Source organism: Egretta garzetta, unplaced genomic scaffold (assembly GCF_000687185.1).
Source record: "Egretta garzetta isolate BGI_Z169 unplaced genomic scaffold, ASM68718v1 scaffold220, whole genome shotgun sequence".
Lineage (NCBI taxonomy): Eukaryota > Metazoa > Chordata > Aves > Pelecaniformes > Ardeidae > Egretta > Egretta garzetta.
The window spans coordinates 6,520,338-6,535,396 of NW_009258414.1; the positions used below are offsets into that span (position 1 = coordinate 6,520,338).

Consider the following 15,059-nt stretch of genomic DNA (forward strand, 5'->3'; position numbering starts at 1 on the left):
TCAGAACCATTTTTTAACTGTGTTGGTATGGTATATATATAACAGCAGGTTATACAAAAACATATTAAAAATGTTCATTAGATATTATTGAAGGAAGGTTTTCTAAATCTGTCTTAGACGTCACATAAGAAAGAGGTATTTAATATAAGGGATAAAAAATATTTGTAAGTATTACAATGATTTAAATTGATAACTTGTTGGCTTGAATAAAAGCATGAGGTAAAAAGGATGCATGAATAGAAAATTATTAGCATGTATTTACAATTTTTTTCAAGAAAATGGTTGTTTAAATGCTTGATATCAGAAAAATATAACATACCGGGTGTGAAACAGCATTAAAGTCTATGTGTGAAGTACATAAGAGTAATTCTTCTAATAATTAAACTTTCATATACTCTACTGTTCTGTTCAACTAAAATGTTATTTCTATAAAGTGTTTTCTCCCTACAGGTCATGTGTACTAAAGACAGTCCTAATTATTTATCTCGACACAGTACTTTAAAACTTACAATAATCTGTTGTTTGCTAGGATTATAACCAAATTTTACTCTTTACGTTTGTGTACATAGGCTCAACTGCTTGAACACCGTGACTCACTCCATTGGTAGGTGAGTACCATCTTTCTTCCTACATCTTGTTTGTGTTTTTTGGCAAGGATTTTCAAATGCAAATGCCTGACATTAAGTGGCCTAATCTTCAGGCGTAGTGACTTGAAACCCATATTGCATTAGGGAGCATTCAGTAGTTTTGAATGTCAGATTACTGGCTTGGAATATTATATAGTTACCGTCTTTTCCACTGAAACTTGAAAATGTAACCTGTGTTCATTTAATTTCTTTGACATTAGCTACTGAAGAAAGGGAATATATCAGACTGAATAGTTAATCCAGGGACTGGTTTATGTTTTTGATAATGCAACTTGTTCTGCAGTGGCTGTGGACAGGTTACAGCATGCCTATAATTATATATCATATAAACACATTACAGCAGTAGTTTCTATAGGCACAGTTCCAGGAACAATCTGGGTTTGTTCTAAATAACAAATATAACACCATTGCAAAGTGTGGGAAACAGTGCCTAACATCCAGTAAAAAACTGGTGCTGGTAGGACTGTCATTTGGCTGTTATGCACATAAGAATACAAGAAAAAAAAAAATTAATTGGAGATTGTTAGGAAGGGGTTGGAGGTAATTGTTTTTCCAAATTAGTAGTCTTGAAGATAAGACCAAGTTCACTAGAAAATTCCCTACTGTAACTATTTGGCAAGAATATATGAAAGGGAGGTTAATCAGCTGTTCTTTAAAATAATTGGAAAAAGCCTTTTTGTTTTGAGAAAGCACCTCCTTCCCAGCAGTCACTAGTCCTTGCCTAATTGCCAGCTGCTGAACTAGTCAATGTTTCAAGTATATCAAAGGGAGTGATGGACACGTACGTAGAATATGCAGAAGCATCTTCGGTTGGTTACATGGGCCAAGCTGGGAGATGCTTGCAGCTCTTTGTGACTACGTTCCTTTTTTATTCTGAGAGTGAATTTTCTCTACAGCAAGGTGGCTCCAGGAGTTCAGGCGTTAGCTTGTGTTATATCTCTGCATTCAAAAACAAAAAAACATATGATGGTTTCTTCTAATGATTCTTCTCTATTACTGTTTTTATCCTTATGATACCTGGTTGGAACATAACGGATACCTTTCTTTTCCAAGAGCTCTTCCTAATAGTCTAAGAAGGATTTCCTAACCAGTAATAAGGATATCACTGGTGGGTTTTGCGCTTATTGAAAGTGGCTCACTGAAAAGCAAACATATAAAACTTCACAACAAAAGAAATAAGCTTCAAATAACTAGCTATTACATATGCTGTAAGGAACTGAAAATGCGCAAGGAAAAGAATTCATCATCCTGTCAGCTTTGCCATAACAGGAACGGCACTTGTTGCCTGTGGATATAGTTTTAGTGTAGCTCTGGAGGACAGTGCTGACCCTTTTCTGTGAGCCATACAGCTCAGGAAGAGCTTGGAAGGTTCCAGCCTGGTGTCAGTGCTTGATTGCCCATAAAGACGATTAAGAGCAGATACAAAACCTGTAGTAGGGACTGCTGAGGTCCATCGACTCATCCTTTCCTTTCTACCCAAAGTATTTAAAAAGCTGCACTTTTTTGTTTTCTGGAACATGAATTAAGGCAAAACTGATCAAATGTATTAATTTATATTCCTGTCATCTTTTTATTGTTCTACTGGTTTACTCAAAAGGTCTGGGGGGGTAGGGTTTAAACCACCCATTTATTGAAGGACAGTTTATTTTACAATCACCGTACTTACAGAAGAAAGGAATGTGTATATAAATGGTGTAAAAAATCAGAGAATAAATGTCAAGATTCTTATTCTGGGTCTACAGCTACAATATTATGCTTCGTGATGAATCGTTTAACATCCCTTTACTTAGTCTGCTTCCTGTAATGTGGTACAAAATGACCATTTTTCATGAATGTGCACTGACTAAAAAGAAAAAAAATAATTTCATATCTTTATAAGGATACATAAATGCAATACAATGGCAGAGCAGAGTTGTTTTGTTTAATGAGTAGGAACGGTGGGATTCTTTGCAAAGTTTCCCTTTAAAGAAAGGAATTTGTCAGGATGTGTTCCAAGAAAATTTTTTGGAGAGTACTTACAGTCTAGAACACCTTGTCTGTAACAGCTTTTAGAAACATTGGGCATGAGATCTTGGCTTGCTCTCATAACAATTTTGGTGATGATGCTTATCATTCTTATTACTAGTATTATATTTATATAGCTGATTAAATGTCATAACACTTGGAAATTAATGTTCTATTTAATTACAATAGAAGGACAGCTGTTAGGTGTAGCGATGACTGTTCTTTATTTCACTGTCTTTGAAGTTTAACTCCACCCTACAAAGCACCTTCTTCCTGATGCATACCTATAATTCTCTCTGTAAAATGCTTGCACAAGATCGATGTGTATTGCCATCCACTCAAAACACCACCAAGGTTACAAATCAAAACTGTTTGAATCCGAGTCACAGCAGAATTGCCTCGTCACCTATCTTTCCCAATGCAGTGGGCTAAGATAACTCTGAAATACATTTCTGCTCTAGTCTACAATGAAAGTTATCTAGCACGATACATTCTGTCGTTGTAGTGTTAGCAGGCTATAAACATTTGAATTATGAAACTAAATTACATACAAATATTTTGCTAAAATTAGCCAGATCACTTATGTGCTATATTATTTGAATCTGTAAATATTCTATGTAAACACCTTTCAGGTAATTTCTGTCAGCTCACTTTCCCTTCACGCTGTATTTTGCTCGGTCATTATCCCAATCAGTAGTGACAAAGCCACTTCAAATTCAAGATTTGTTTTCAAATCTTGTTCATATTTTAAGAATCCCAGAACCAGGTAACTTACGTAAATTATAATTAAATTTATCTGATGAGAAAAGTAAGGTGCAGGACATAAAATATAACCTATAATTTATGAAGTTTAGGAAAAAAGTTGAAGATTCTCAACATTGTATTTTACTGTTTGTCTTCAAATACTACACAGAGGTAAAGACTATCAAAATTACAATGACGTTGGAAGTTTGAGTTACTGTGTAAGACATCAGCGCACACAACATTTGGAGGTAATGAACTCAGCGTTCTGCAACAAATTCTAAATTCTTGTGAAAGAATTTATAAAAGTAATTACGGCACCATGCTGACCTTCATTTTGTATACAAAGATTTTTGAATCTTAAATCTGAAAAGAAATGTCATCCTTTTTCCCATTTTGAAGACAGCAAGTTGGAATAAAGCCTGAGGGCGGTTTGTAACTTCTTGAGCAAACCCAAACAGCTTTCAGGCTAAGTGTAGAGATTTCAGGATTCTTTTGAGTAGTTTTGCAACCCCTGACTAATTTTAAATGAGTGTGTTTGGTTTGCCCTAAGAGCAATAGCCTGCCAAGAGAGTTGTTTTCTCCTTATGGTACACTTTCAGGTATTTCTAGAGAGAGTCTCTGTTTCATTTTGCGGTGTTTTGGGTTTTTTTAAAGTGGGTATTTCTTTGAGGTTATTAACCTTGTTGTCTTACATTCTTTAATCTGTGAAAGGGAAAGGTAATAGCATTTTTTTCCTCTCTGTTCACTACGAACAGTTATGGAAGTAATGGTCTTAAGTGGCAGCAAGGGAAATTTAAGCTAAACTCGAGGCAAATACTCTGATGACAACAGTTATGCACTGGAATAGATTGTCTACAGAGGTTACGCTGTTGCTAGTAAGAGACCGACAAACTTTAAGAAGCATTTAGGTATAGCTGACCCTGCCTTGGCAGGAGCGAATGTCTGAAATGACCTGTCAGGGTCCCTTCTACCTTCTGCTGTTGACGAATCGAGGAAAAAAATAATGTGTGCCTCATTCCTCTTCAGCTTCAGCAGGGGCTGACTTAGATTCCCTTCCTTTCCTTGTCAAGGCAGAAGTTATGACCCCAATCTGCTTTTATTCTGTTGGCTTATTGGGTTGTGACCTATTCCGTTTGTGTGGCTTGGAGAAGCAGATTTTGCACTTGTATGCAACAAAGACAACCATGGTGCTTTGTAGTTCTCTTCCACTTTTCTTCTAAGACTGACAAAGGATCTTTGCAATATGAATGAAATTATAACCGTCATTCTTACAGGCTTGAGCCATCGTATCCATAAAAAATACACCAACATATGTAAGTCCACACAGAAATGTAACAGGAACAGAGACGAGTTTTTCATCCTCAAAGTCCTGTCCCTCAAAACTCTGATTAGTTGGGGGAAAAAAAAAAAAAAGCCCAAACTGTTTACTCTAGGAAGCTATACCGCATTGTTCCCTTGAAGTCATAGGCGAATTCAGAGTTCGTCATTACAGCTCTGAAATTCTTATCTGTGAAGCCAGGACAGTTCTTCCCAGTGGAAAGATGTTCAATTCAGTGTCATGGGGCAATGGGAGTTAAGCTCATTTGACAGAGAGCGCTCTCTCATGTCCGAAATCCTAGAATGAAATTCTTCGCACGTGTTTATGAATTCGGTGAAATCAGAGGTCTTTGTACTGTGTTTACTGAACAGCTTTCATGAGATATAAATACCAGCACATTCTGCTAAGTTTCTAACAAACAGAATGGTCTACTCAATCCCAATATGGTCCTGTGTTAGAGCAGATTGGATACTATGCTTCAATGATGGGAAATGCATTTAAATGTTATCCAATGGCGTGTATGGTTTATAAATTTAGATACATTGTGGGTGTATAGAAGCTGATTGTATAGCATTATTCATTATGTGCCTTATAGCAAGTTTTGGCTCCTATTCTGTTCAATGATTGCACATTAGCATTCTTCTTGATCTTTGGTGCCTGAAGCTTCCTGCAGAACTGGTTTGAACTAGTCGCTCCTGCTTAAAGAATATTCTTTCTTCTTCTCCTGACGTTAGAAAAACTTATTATTGATAGTTGATGATTTTCCAGTACTCTTCCCAGTTCATAAAACTACAAACTGGATGCTCATGGACCAGCCACATCTCTGAAACAGCATGATAGGTGGGATAGATATGGGACTGACGGATGATTTATGAAAGGCTCCTGATGATTACCGTCTGCCTTGGCCACAGGTAGAAGGTGGTTCTGTGTCTTTCTGACTGATCAGTTGGGTTATCAGCTGACTTGCAATTAAAATAATAAGGCATTTATTAAGTCAGGAATTCTGAAGTGATAGTCTAAATTGCACTGACCGCAGAATTAGTAGTTTGTGAATTAGTAGCTTGTGGGGGAGAACACAGTTATTCTCTCTCTTCACTCTCACTGACTACAAATCACGTGCCTCTTTCTACTACAATGAGTTTATTTTAGCCACGTGTTCTTTGGTGTAAAACGCTTTCATTCTGCTTTGTGGATAATCTTCCCTACAGACAGAGAAGTAGGGTTGCTAGGAACAGGGGAACATCTTTTCTGATACAGTTAGATAATGATGATTATGATTGTGAGGTGAGAATTTTACCAGTAGCTTTAATGGCTGATAAGCATAGCTGATAAACGAATGAGGCCACGAATGGCATAGATCATGCACACAGACAAAGACTTAGTGTCTGAAACTTGCCACCTCTTATTTATCCTTCTGTTTTTACTTTAGGAAAAAAATATCCAATATTCTTATCTTAAAATAATAAATCTTGTTTTTCAGGTGGTATAAATTAGTGTGGAAGACCAATATCCCCCTGGCAAAGGAAGTAGAAGTTTCTCAGGTTGATTATCTTCAGTAGCCTCTCAAGTAAGGACTGCTCTTATTATGGCTATTACAAAATTATCTCATGTTGCCTTTAAGATTTTATGAAAGCAGGGTAGTCTTAAAACAGTAACTTCAAGTTTTCAAGCCTCTTTTAATTCGCCTTAAAGCCTGAAGCTGTTTATGACTGAAGATTCTAGCTTCTTCACTGGTCTAACAGCAATAGAAAGCAGGGAGATGACTGTGTTGATAAATATTCCAAGGTACTTGTATCAATTTATGTAGGTCACTGACTGAAGCAACTAAATACGAGTGAAAATGTTGTTGCTAACTTCAGCTGCCTTAAAGTCAGGGTCATGCACGCACCTTTGGATACCCAGGCACTTCTTTCAGCACTGTGCGGCATGCAGGTATTGAAAGAACAAGGGTCTGGCACTCTGAGTCTTCATGCAACGGAAGTAGCTTAACACTGGGTTAACGAATCGCCTGTGTAACAGATAAATTGTCATGGAAAAGCTTTGTCTTTTGGAATACTGATAATGCACGTCAGGCAGAATGGAACTGCTGTTTCGCACCATACACTCCAGCAGCTATTAATTTCTGGAGGGTTTATGTTATGCCATTGTTACAGGACAAAAGAAACTGAATGTTAAAGCAGATTCTTTAGAACTCGACTAACGCAGCAGTATTGCATATCACGCATAGGCTTGTTCGAATGTGTGTGTGTAGGTATGCTTGCTTTTTAGTATGTGTATACCTGAGAAGTTATGCAAGTAAAGACTTTTCTTGGCAAATACAGTAGTGCACAAATAGCTGTAAAAGAGCAATTACTTGTGAAACAGATAGCAGAAAGCAGAGCAGGAAAGCTGAAGCATTACCTATGTGTGGAAAAGTTAACATAGAAAACGGAACCTGGTAATATTTAAATGCATCTCTGTAAAATGGAAAAATGTTTGAGGAAAAAGTAAATAATCTGATATAAAAGCACCAGCTAACGTAGATTGAAATAACAGCATGCAATTTTGGTATTGTGCACATGTAAACTCATACACCTATGTAAATCGTCAGTATTCCCACAACAGGGAACCACTTCAGAGTGCTACTGGCTTAGAATAACCAATATCCAGAGATGATAGGGAACTACTAATCTATTAAGCTTCTTTAGATGAGGAAACAGAAGGCAGTTAGTGAAAGCCAAGGCTCTTTAATCTCTCACTGCTCAATGGACTTTGTTCTTACTCTGTACCCTTACATGGAATAAGAGTGTATAAAGACCAACCTTAGAGGAAGGTGCAAAGTATAACATTATTCATAATAAAGGAGTAACCCTCCTTATCATGATAAGTTTTAAAACATCCTTTACAATCCAAGTGAACGTGGTTGTCTAGGAGAAGCTATGTGGGGGAGGTTGCACCTACAGAATTAACATTTTCATTATTTTGTATGACCTCTTTGAATCTCTGATCCAGAAGGAAATTTACAGAAGTTGAGAAAAGAGGAATCATATTGAGAGGTTAAAACCAGAACATGCTTTCTGATTCAGAGTTGAAGTACACACCAAAACAGTGAGTTGTGTGTAACCCTACTGTGTACCTACACGGTTCCCGAAATGTTAAAATCGGAGACATTTGACAGTCCAGTATGATGTTTCAAATTCTGAAGCTAATGCTCCTCTCGGAGAATTAGACATAAACCCAACTCTGCTAGCTGATGGCACAGGAGAACAGGGCCCCTGCTTTTTCTGCCAGGAATGCTGCGTTCACTTGTCTGATGCACATTTCTGATGCACCGATCATTAATCATTCCTCTTTCAACTTGCAGTTTCACAGACTCATGCTGTACGTAAACAAGGGTGAGATACTGAGGTAAGAAAGAGTTACAGGATTAATGTCTGTGCTTCCTAAAGCCCACTTCCAACACTGGGTACGTTCTACTGGCTTGGGGTCATGAGTGGTTTTACTAGCAGCGTGGCATAGAGTTAGCTCTACCTTGCCACAATTAATTCTTGTGTTCAAGTTTGGGTAGAGGGGCAAAACAGATTGGCCAGCTGCTGCGTTTCCAATTGGCATGAGTAAAGCCAGTCTGAGAATAGATAGTTAGTGGAACTGGGTCAAAATAAAAATGCCTTCCTCCAGAAAACCTAGCAGCTGTGGCTATGAAATGCAGTCTTTCTAAACATGAAATTAAAATTAAAATATACATTTAACTGAAAAGTTTTGATTTGGACTTTTCCCCAACTTTAAATGTAAATAGAAAGCAGTTATAAAACTAAGCATAACAGCACACTTAGTCCCTATCAGCAAAAGAATCTCACTTTTTAAAGAGTAAGGATAAGTTAAAACTCGTCAGGTGTCTTGTAGGCTTATAAAAAAAAAAAAAAAAGAGAGAGAGAAAGAAAGAAATGTTGCCCTTCGGTGTATTCCGATATACACCACAAATCATACAGCACAATCAGAAAACCAAATATTTATTGCTTTACATAAGGCTCCTCTCTGAATTCTTTCTTGTGCTAGATAAAGTCATTACTGCAAAAAGGTTTTAAAAGATAACGAAAACTTTCATGCTTAAATGGGTTATAAAAGCCATAAAGCCTTCCACTAAATTTAAGCTCTCACAAACAAAATATCAGGTCCTATTTAAAAGAACTGCTTCATGTTGTTTACGTGGCCAAGTTGCTGATCGTGCATAAAGTTGTTCTCTTAATAATGAGTTGGTTAGAGTAACGCCCATCATCCAAAAATGTGTTACCTTGTAGGACATCTACATTTTAATCAGCTGATGAAACAGATGTGGGAGGATTGCCATGAGCTCTGTTTCTGAAATGGGAGAGAAGAAACTACAGCTCTATGGGGGGGAAAAGAAAAGCTGTAACGTCGGCTTCTTGCTTTCTACCTGACCAGTAAGGGACAAATTAGAAATTTAAGCTTTCTTAAAATAGGAAGTCCTAATTTAAGGGCTCAAATTGAATACAATTTTTAGATTAAATTCTGCACAATGTTTCACTTAAGCAAAAGCAAAAGCTTGATAAAAGCATCCATAAACTGGAAACTTTTCCGTATTACACAAAGACAAAACAGCATAAACTCTGTACTCACAGAAATGGCTGAAATTTCAGGTATAAGTTATAGGAATATAGCAAAAATATAGGTCACTCCAAGGGAGAGGAACTATCAAAAAACCCCCCTAAATTTCATGACAGAAAGATATAGGCTTATAATCTCTAACTGTTTAAATATATTTAGCCAAATAATATGGTATAAAAGAGAGGATATGTGGGTCACAGTGTGGAGACAACGTATTTAAGTTAGCCTCTTGGATACTACAACAGTGTGGCCACAGTAGCATGAAGCAGGTCTAGTTGTGCCTATTCCAGTTTCTGATGGCCTGAGCTATTGAGACATTATGTTCTTATCTATGTATAGCTATGACATACATTGAGCAAAGAATTGTCTATTAATTACAGTTGTTATTTTAAATTCCTATCATCCTTCATACTTGGCCATAGAAATTTTAGAGCAGTTGAATAATGTGGAGATGATAATACATCTGAAATTAAGTGTATCTTAAACCATTCTTTCGTCTTGATAGGTTATTGGGTGGAAAAATTGTCTACAAAATCTGTAGATGATTTTATTTACAGATGTTAAGAACTTATTCCCTTGCTTTTAGTAGTCTTACACAGTTTTAAAATTTTTTAGACAAATTCTAAACACTTCTTTGTATTTGTTGTGGTTTAACCAGGACAGTGTTATATGCTTAATGATTCCACGTTTTCTTTAAAGACAGACCAGCTGTTTCTATGACACAAGTTTATTGATATACAAGAAAAAGCAAAGATAAACACCCAAATCCCTGTCTTGTTCTCCCTAAAAATCCAAGGTACCAACATTTATTTTCAAGTATGTCGCAATCACAGCTCCTTTATCTCCTTTAATAAAGAGGATTGCTCCTCAGGCAGTCTGTCCAGGAGAGGGAAATGCAAATTGTTGCTTTGGAATTGAACTCATTTCCTGCTCTTTGGTCATAATGAATGTAATATCTTTCCTTGGCGTGAAGCTTAACAGTATCTAGCTCCACAGATCAGCTGTTCCTTACCAGGCTCCACATGACTGCAGGCCCTTTTCCTTTATCAGTTTTCTTAGAGCATCACTGAACTATAAATTAGAACTGGCAGCATAATATAGATATCACTGATAGGTGCTCAGAGGACTTTTGCAGTACCATGAAGAGAGGAAAATTTAGCATAATCTTTTGCTATTTATTTTGTACTAAGCCTTATCATTGGATAAAGTTCTGTAATTAGCATGCCATTGTTATATTCTTAAGTTATTTTTTGCAGTCAATATTTGGTAAAGGGTGACTGGTAGTGTTTCATTAAAATGAGGCATTTGCTCTTTAACATGCTGAGTAAGGCCTTCAAAGGATAGGAGCAAAGTTGCTCAATGTGGGGTTTTTTGTTTGATCACCGATCTCGTGCATCGTATTAATTATCTGAAACACAGTAAATTGGCTGTTAAATAACCTCAACAATTCAAATAGGAAAATGGTTAGAACAAAAGAGTGACTTCTGCTTAAGGGTAAGTACAGTACTCTATTCTTTCACTTCACAGAATGAAATACAATCTTATGAGCCCCTTTTCGACTCCTTGCTTGCACACACGCTCACTCTTGGGCACTTTCTGTCCCTCAGGCTCGACCCTAGGTTTCCCTGAGGCAGAGTCTCTGACGTGACGTACGCCAGATGAATTTGTTGTGCAGTACAGTGGTAAAAACCAGCTCAATCTGGGTGCTTCCAGAGAGAGACCCCAAACAAAGAAATCCCTGGGCAATTATACCCTTACAATTTAAGTTCCCCTCACACAACAGTTCAGTCCATCGGCAATATTTGATCTGGGGTTGTCTTGTTCCTCAGTGGATCCTTTCTCTGTCTCCAGGCAGGACATTCCTTTTCTTATCTTAATGGATGCAGCTTCTGCTGATAGTTATGGCCACCTTATCTTTCTGGTTTGCACCAGTTTCGGGGGCCTTCCTTCACGTAAAAGTTCAGTATACGGGCAGCATAGCCAGCTGAAAGTTCACAGCCTGCATGAACTCACTCAGGCTTTACCAAGCCTTTCAAGCCTTGGTGCCGATGGGATTCGGTCTGAGCTGGAAAGGGACTTCTACAACAACTCCCAGGAAAACATCAGCTTAGCGGGAGTCAAAAAAAGCAAATCAAACATTAGTAGCGCTTAGGAAAATAATAGAGGACAAAAAAGGAAACATCGTTGCACCGTTGTGTAATTCCATGATTTTTCCACAACTGGAATACTGTGCAATGATCCATTAGAACTGGAAAAGGATAATGAAAAGGGCATTAATCAACCCCGATATGGAGTAACTTCTCTTCTATGAAGAAGATTGAATAGGCCTGGGTTTTTTTTCTAGCCTGGAAGAGAGAAGACTTTACAGAGAAATCATGAAGTTGTACAGAAGAACTAGGGGCTGTTGAACTAGGAGTTGGAATCCCAAAGGAAGTTCTTCGTGCGGCAGTAGCAGATCTGCTGAAGTTCCAGAGGACTTCATGGGTGCGAGAAGTCTACATGAATTCAATCTCTCCATGAGATTGGAGGTTACTGGTGAGAAAAAAACATTGTCCTTATGAAATATCCAGAGTTCAGAATAGTTGGTGAGTGAGAGAGTATTGAGAGAGATGTTGCACCGGCTCGTCCTCTTCAGACCCTTTTTGGAATATACTGATGGTTCTTTAGCATCTGCTACTGCTGGAGATCCAGATGGCCTCTTGATCTGAACTGGTATAGTTGTTCTTATGGTTTTAATTAAAATATAAATAGCCAGCTAGTGCTGTCCTAAAACAATATCAATGTATTTCTGAAGAGGTGCTTTTTTTTTTTTTCCTAGTGGGAAACAGTGTGTTGTGATTGCGGAGGTACGAACCAGAAGGGCAAAGGATCAGGCAGTACAAAGAACAACCTCTCATCCTTTCTCTCGGTATTCTCTGTCCTGAAATTGCTGTGGAAATGTGGCAGATGGGGCTGCAGGTGCCACAGAGCCAACGCTCCCTCTACACGAGCTAGGTTTTCCCCAGTCAGACCTGTGCTCAATACCAGTCTGCTGTTTCCCCTTCCCCACTCATCTCCTAGTGGCTCCTCCATAATTCCTTCTACCCCGCTGTGTGCTTGCATGATACATACACACAAATGTATGTACGTATCAGGAGGTTCAAGCAGGAGATCTGAAACCCTGATGTTTCGGAGGTTTCTGTATGCAGAGCATCTGTAGTTGTTGAATGAAAGAAAGAGGAATTAGAGGACAAAACATATTCTAAACCAGGTAAGCGCTGTTTTATTATGCAGTGTACCAGCTTTTCAGACAAAGATCCCATTTTCTGTTTTCCCAGGTGTCAGGCCGCCACCTCTGTTTGCAAAAGAGTAGATTTAACTTCACTGCTTAGAAGCATTTACATTCTTCCCCCTTTCCCTGACCAGTCCCTTCTCCATCCTTATATACTCCTATTATAAGCGAAGTCCGATTTCTTTCTTCCATCCAACTCATTCTGCCTTTGTAAAGCACTACTCTGTATTCTGCCTCATGACAAATATTACATACTTATCCGTACAGAATTAAGGGCAAAAAGGCAGTTGAGAAGCGAAAGCTTTGGAAAACAATTTAAAAGACATTTGAATCAGGAAGTGCAGTTTGCTCAAACAAGCGGTTTCATAACAGGTGAGATCACGAAGCCTGACCTGCATAAAATAGGCTATGACCACCACCCAGAAATTTGTGCTATAAACACACAATTTCTGATTTAACAGAGCTGGTCTTTTAAAAAGACAATGATCTACTTGTGATTTAAACAGTGAGTTCTAAACACTTCCCATCTTGTCTGAAAAACACCTTCCTTTATCTTTACAGACAATTAATGGTGTTATGCCTTTGTTGGTTGAACAAGAGCAGAGCTCTGTAGCCAGGCTGGCCCAGCTGTTCGGAATGAGGAGAGAGGTGCTGCCCTGCTTAGGCGGCTCTGTCTGCCAGGTCTTGTCCCACTATCAGAGCAGTCTGATCCAGGTAGCCTGGGGTTAAGAGGTTAACAGGAGCAAAGTGGCTGCACTGGGCTATCTGGATTCAGTGTCTGCAGAGAGGCACCTTCCACCAAACCTCAAGTGCCTTATGGCTCTGCCTTCAAAGGGAGGATCAGAGAACCGAAGCCGCTGCTTACCAGCTGGTTCTGACTTCCCCATCAATCTCTACAGCCTTCCTTTCAGCTGAAAGCAGATTTTTATCTCTGCTTCATCACCTGGCTTATGGGATGCAGCTGCCTGCCAGTTTGCTGGCTTCTTAACCCTCTCTACCTCAACCCCCTCAGACAGTTTCCCAACCCCATATAACAAATAATGTCAAGAATTTAAATGTAGACACCAGAATACAACAGGTTTTTGTAGTGGTTTCCCAAGTGAGTATTTTTCTCTCCTATTTTATATCAAAATACAGTTTTCTTCCTCCTAGCCACAGTTGTCACAGCAAGATCACGTACTGACCAGGTAACACCCTGTCAGATACAGAATGCAAGTATCATTCTTGGGTTTAGGTGTTCATAAAACTTTGGTCACATTAAAATTCAAGGGCTTTGTTTGAGGCTCTTTTCATTAACTGGTACAGATCACCAGGCATACATTACTTGCTGTTATTATTTATGACTCCAATAATCCTCGCCACATCTACAAAGTTTTCCGGAAGTTATTTTGCATTTCCATTACAATAGGATGAGTGAGGGCTTGCTTGCTGCTGACCCTTGTAAGAAATTTCCAAGACGCTCTTTATTAAACTGGGCAGCCTGCTGCACGTGGGTGAGATTCCTGAGCTGGCTAACCAGCAGTGTTTTCCACATTTTCAATTACAGCACTTTTTTTCCCTTGAGGAGTATTACTGTAGTTTCTGTAGTTTCTGACCGAAGCATGAAACAATTTCTTACGGTTTGCGTAAAATAGAGACTGGGCTGTTGTAACCATATTTTGTTGCTTTCCAAGAGATGGTGTTTTTTTAAATTGGTTTGCAAGAAGCCATGAACAGCTTTCCCAAGCTGGTGACCCAAGAATAAGGTTTTAAGAGAACGTAGGTTTTCTTTGCATATCATTCCTTTGAAACCAGTGGGACAGAACTTACCTCAAATGCTTTTTATATACGCTCATATGTAAACTAGATGTCTGTTTGGGTTTAATGCCTGAAGGAAAAGTGAAACTTCTTATATTTGATGAATATGTCTGAGTCAGATATCACGGTACCTTAAAATACCAAATTGTTGTAGGACCTCGTCTTAAAATTCCTCTCCTCCCAACCGCCTGTTGAGCAGATTTTGTGAGCGGTTTTTAATTTCCGAGACAGAGCTTTCCGTGCACGGGCAGTGTAACGCCACGCAGAATAACGCAGCTGGTATTGCTGCATGACATCAAAGGGGTTTTGCCGTAACGCGGTACTATAGAAACTATGTTTTGTTCTGTGTGACTACCGTGTGACCTGAAAGCACAGTAAGCACGTAGGGGAAACATATTGACAAAATTAAGAACCTAAGGTTTATTATTAAGGATAATATTAATTACACAAGATTCTACAATTATGTTATTGCTACATTGCCTTGCAGAACAAAGTTAAGTTCTCAGCTGGGGCTTGCCTGACGCGGGCAAAGGAACCCAAACCAAAATATGCTGGGTTGAGAAACGAACGGGAGTTTCACATTCTTCTCTATGGCGTGAGATTTTGGGTAAGTAACTCAGTCCATCCCTTACAGATAAGCACCATGTTGTAGTCCACCTGTAACGATCGGTCG

At 38.5% G+C, this 15,059-nt stretch overlaps 1 long non-coding RNA gene across 1 annotated transcript; it reads left to right on the forward strand.

Moving 5' to 3' along the window:
* The first annotated feature begins 568 nt into the window (after window positions 1-568).
* Window positions 569-11,847, forward strand: LOC118452757. The gene is made up of 3 exons (XR_004842593.1): window positions 569-608; window positions 6,194-6,280; window positions 11,663-11,847. It is a non-coding gene; the product is annotated as an uncharacterized LOC118452757 (long non-coding RNA).
* Window positions 11,848-15,059: the final 3,212 nt, after the last annotated feature.